The following is a 6,000-nucleotide window of genomic DNA, read 5'->3' on the forward strand; positions in this document are numbered from 1 at the left end:
AAATATAGGCTAAAATTATTGATAAACCATATTACTGGAAATATAACTTGAACATTCAAGTGTTTTGGTTAATTGCTTATTTAAATCAACTTTTCATTGTTTATTAAAATATATTTAATAATATATTTAAAATATTAGTTAAATCAAAATGTTTAATATTACACTGTAAATATATATATATATATATATATATATATATATATATATATATATATATATATATATATATATATATATATATATCTTCATATAGGAAAATAATTTATATAATTGGAATATTTATTTAATATAATATTTAGTTTTTCAAAACTAATTCTATTTCAAAGTTCGTTTTATATAATTTAAACTCGTTTAAATAATAGAAGTTATTATATCAAATAATGTTTTTAATAATATGAAAACTTAATAATTAATTTACCAACGCACACGAGGCAATCACTGTAAAGCATGCTTTTGAAAATTAAATAAGAATCTCCAATAACTTTTGACTAACTCTTATTAATGACACTTTTGTTCTTACTTGTAAATCACTTTACCAAAAATTCTGAATACCGTTAAAAATGAAAGGTTTCCTAAATCAAAGTGGACCTCTCAACAGAGACCCGTAATCATATCTCAAAGTATCTGATAATTCAATCATTTGATATTATCTTCTAATTCCATCGATAAACATATTGAAACAAATACGCTCATGTAAAGTATTATACATTTAATATTTTGTTAGCATTTTCAAGTTATAGTATATATATATATATATATATATATATATATATATATATATATAATCATATCCATTTATATAATGGTTCGTGAATCGTCGAAATTTGGTCGAGGTTAAATGAATGTATGAACACAGTTTAAAATTCTTGAAATTCAACTTAACAAACTTTGCTTATCGTTTCGGAATAATATAAAGATAAAGTTTAAATTTGGTCGGAAATTTTCGGGTTGTCACAAAAGACGGGTTGGGTTGTTTCATGGAGGGTCACTATGCGCTAGATTTGTGGGAAAATGTTTAAAACAACAACGTTTTTGCCCCATTGAGTTAAAGTGTAGCGACTCGACCAAATCGACATTGACAGTGCCGTCTACTTAGGTCCCACTACGTGGTCATAAGTCTTTAAAATAACGTTTGACCAAAATATGTCGCATTCATTTCATATGTAAGGATGTTTCAAAGTTTACAAAGTAGTTCAACGACTAAATAAGTTACAACATTTTAAATACAAATGAAACCTATGCGACACAATATAAGTTAAGTCAAAAGACGCTCCATGAATGTATGTATACTCGACATCCAAGCAAGTATCAAAATATAGTGCGGAAGCATGTATCACATAGCGTTCAAGGACCTGAGAAAACATATAGAAAACTGTCAACGAAAAACGTTGGTGAAATCATGGGTGTATTAGTAAACGTTATTTTTGAACCACAAAATTTTGTATTCCAATAACGTTGATTAGCTAAATCGCTTACATTCCAAAGTTGTTATTCGTTTGTGGATCACCCAATTATCAATACTTAACTGTTCACGTACCCCATTATCATAGTGTTAGAACCTACACTATATACTCGAAAATATATTTCATCCGCTAACGGTAGCGAACCGTCCGAATGAAGGCTTGTCAAGCCCATGTGATCACATAACATAAGTTCACGTTTACATCCTGCAAGTGTAACTAATGATAATTGAATTAAGGCCTTTTTGTTCTAACTCTCACGTGGAATGTTTGTTTTTGTACTTGTGTTCAAAGCATAAAAGTATTATATGTATATGTTTCTCATCCCATAGTTTAAAGAGTAAAAGTTGTTGAAAAGGTAGGACTATGATCTCACCTTGTTTGCACGAATATAATGTACTTCACAAGTAAATGTGTGCAAGAACGAATGCTAGTCTTGACCTAAACAAATAGGTTGTATCAATATTGGTAAACACGGTCGGTCAAAGTTGTTCAATTAGTCCTATGGCTCGTTACGACTCAATTATATAGCATGTAAGTCACGTTGTCAAGTTTCATGCAAGATATAAGCATAAAAGAAAGATTATAATGCTTAAACAAAGTATTGGTTAAGTTTGAATAAAAGTCAACTTTGGTCAAAGTCAACGAAAAAGTCAACACGTTCGGGTCAGGTCTCGAACTATTTTTCTAAGCTAATTATTCATATATAAGCATGTTAGAACAAGTTACATGTTAATTGGAGGTGCGTAGCATAGCTAGAATTTTTCATGTAAAAGTCAAGTTAAACAGCCCCCGAACAAGGCATATGTCGCGCCGCGACATTGGGTGGCCACGCCGCGACACTCAACGTGAGTTGGTGCCTGGGTCGTTTCAAATGTCTAAGTCTCAAACCAAAATTCATTCAATCACAAATAACGAACCGTAAACACTTAAAACACGTATCTTATATCGTTGGAAAGGTAATTTAACTAGGAATACAACCAAACATGTTTCATCAATCAAATTCATCATTTGCAATAATCGAATTTCAAGTTGAATGATCAATTAATGCTCATCATAAATGCCTCAAGTTCATAAATGCACATTGATGATTCGGGAATTAAATGCACACATGTGATACGCCATTTCGTAAGTAATTACGCATATAATACAACTAAACACTTATAAACAACATTGCAAAGCATTCAATGCATCAAAAGTTCATTTTATTCCTATCAAACCCTAGCTCAAAATCATAAATTCATCAATGATGTTTATGAAGTTTCTCCAAGTCAACCTACATATTAAATTGAAGCTAGTGATGCTAGTAACACATTTAATACATGCACTTTTAACATCTAACAACATTTAAACAACTAAATCCCAAGATCAAACACACCCATTTCAAGTTCATGCTAGTTACTCAAGATAACAAGATCGAGCATGTAATTCACATATTCATGTTAGGCTTGAGCCATATACACTAATTAACACTTTGATAAGTCAAAAACATCAAGAACAAAGAATCTAGTGTTTTTAGAAAGTTACCCAAAAGAGATGAAATCGGTATGGAATTGAAGAGGAAGATGCAAGGATTCCAAATATGTAATTTGTTTTGAAGAACACTTGCTAGATCGATTATGGATGATGAATCTTTGATTTGAGTTTTTGAGAGCAAAAGTGGAAGTATTAAATGAGATGGGGAGGTGAATGATTGAGTGAAGGAGAAGGGTTTGACTAGTTGACCTAGTCAAATCTTTGGCCTCTTGACAAGTTAAGTCCCTCAAGTTTAAAAGCGGGTGCGTGAATGACCTAAACAAAATATTTTAAAACCGCGTATTAACGGAAGATGTTATAATTATATGACGGACTTTAAAATAATTAAACGGAAAGTAAACGGAAAAAGACGGGATGTTACATTACCTACTCCTTAAAAGAAATTTTGTCCCGAAATTTAAGTAGGCATAGTAGTTGTTGTTTCTTCCTCGAGATCTTACGTTTCCAAATCCACGAATAAATGAGGGTACTTCCTTTTCATTTGATCTTGTCTTTCCCAAGTAAAGTGGGGTCCTCTTTTGGCGTTCCAACGGACTTTGACAATCGAAATTTGGCTTTGTTTTAGCGTTTTGACGGAGTGGTCCACAATTTCAACTGGTTCTTCCACGAAATGCAGTTTGTCATCAACAGTAAGCTCCTCGAGAGGGATGACGAGTTCGGGCTCGGCAAAATACTTATTCAAATTTGATACATGGAAAGTAGGATGTACGGAGCTCAATTGAGGTGGAAGATCTAAACGATAAGCAACAGTTCCAACACGCTCCAAGATTTCGAAAGGGCCAATATACCACGGATTTAGCTTCCCTCATTTCCCGAAACGGATTACACCTTTCCAAGGTGCAACTTTTAACATTACATGATCACCCACTTGGAACTCAAGATCCTTACGTCTAATGTCGGTATAGCTCTTTTGACGACTACGGGCCATCCTGAGCCTATCTCGGATTTGAATAATCTTCTCGGTTGTTTCATGAATGAGTTCGGGACCGGTGATTTTCTTGTCGCCTACTTCGGCCCAACAAAGAGGAGAACGACATTTTCGGCCATATAGAGCTTCGAATGGTTCAACATTAATACTCGTGTGATAACTATTGTTGTAAGAGAATTCGGCGAGAGGCAAGTGCTTGTCCCAAGCTTTTCCGAAATCGATAAGGCAAGCTCGTAACATATCTTCCAAAGTTTGAATTATGCATTCGCTTTGTCCATCGGTTTGTGGATGATATGCCGTGCTCATGTCTAATAGTGTTCCCAACGCTTCTTCTAAGGTACGCCAAAATCTAGAAACAAAACGGTCATCTCGGTCAGAAGTAATCGATAGAGGTACACCGTGACAGGCTACGATCTCTTTAATGTAAAGTTGTGCAAGTTTTTCCATTTTGTCAATTTCCTTCATGGCTAGGAAGTGGGCGGATTTTGTGAGACGGTCAACAATAACCCAAATGGTATCATAACCGCCCGCCATTCTTGGTAGTTTGGTGATAAAATCCATCGTTATTCTTTCCCACTTCCATTGCGGGATTTTGGGTTGTTGAAGCAATCCGTACGGTCTTTGATGTTCGGCTTTGACTTTGGAGCAAGTTAGGCATTTTCCAACATAAGTAGCGACGTCCCTTTTAATGTTCGGCCACCAATATTGTTCTTTGAGGTCGTGGTACATCTTATTGGCACCGGGGTGAATTGAATACCTTGACTTATGGGCTTCGTCTAGAATAAGGCTTCGCAAGTCCCCATAACTAGGCACCCAAATTCTTCCGGCGAAATATCGAAGTGCGGTCTCCTTAACTTCGAATCATGAGGCGAGGACGTTCAAGCGTTCGAGAGAGATATTTTCATCCTTGAGAGCCTCATCTTGGGCTACACCAATTTGGTTATTGAGATTAGTGTGGATGGTGATGTTTAAAGCTTGGACACGAAGAGGCGCCGCTCTTTCTTTTCGACTTAAGGCATCGGCTACTACATTTGCCTTCCCGAGATGGTAACGAATCTCACAATCTTAATCATTCAAAGTTTCAATCAACCGTCATTGTCTTATGTTTAGTTGCTTTTGATCGAAGATGTGTTGGAGGCTTTTGTGATCGGTGAAAATAGTACTTTTGGTCCCATAAAGATAATGTCTCCACATTTTGAGTGCAAAGACGATGGCTCTGAGTTCAAGATCATGTGTCGTGTAGTTCCGTTCATAGATTTTCAATTGTCGGGAAGCATAAGCAATAACCTTCTTTCTTTGCATCAATACGCGCCTAAAACCATGTTTCGAGGCATCGCAATTTACAACAAAATCATCATTGCCTTCAGGAAGCGACAAGATATGGGCAGTGGTTAACTTTTTCTTCAAGATTTGAAACGCGGATTCTTACTCGGTTGCCCAAACGAATTTCCTTCCCTTATGAGTTAATGCGGTTAAAGGACATGCAACCAAAGAGAAATTTTCGATGAATCTACGATAATACCCGGCAAGGCCTAAGAATTGACGAATGTGAGTAGGAGTAGTAGGGGTTTCCCATTTGCCAATGGCTTCGATTTTTGCGGGATCGACCTTAATACCTTGATCGCTTACAACATAACCAAGAAATTGAACTTCCTTCAACCAAAATTCACACTTGGAGAATTTGGCATAGAGTTGTTCTTGTCTCAAGAGTTAAAGAACAAGTCGGAGGTGGTGTTCGTGTTCTTCTTCGCTTTTAGAATAGACCATGATATCATCGATGAATACAATAATGAATTTGTCGAGATACAGTTTGCACACGCGGTTTATAAGATCCATGAACACCGTCGGTGCATTGGTTAATCTGAATGGCATTACAAGAAACTCATAACTACCGTAACGTGTCCGGAAAGCGGTTTTGGAGACATCTTCCCCCTTAACCCTTAGTTGATGATAACTCGAGCGGAGATCGATTTTTGAATATACACAAGATCCTTGTAGTTGATCAAAGAGGTCGTCGATGCGTGGAAGAGGATATCAGTTCTTAACCGTCAATTTGTTTAGTTCATGATAATTGAT

The sequence above is a fragment of the Rutidosis leptorrhynchoides genome, chromosome 6, assembly GCF_046630445.1.
Source record: "Rutidosis leptorrhynchoides isolate AG116_Rl617_1_P2 chromosome 6, CSIRO_AGI_Rlap_v1, whole genome shotgun sequence".
NCBI classification, from domain to species: Eukaryota; Viridiplantae; Streptophyta; class Magnoliopsida; order Asterales; family Asteraceae; genus Rutidosis; species Rutidosis leptorrhynchoides.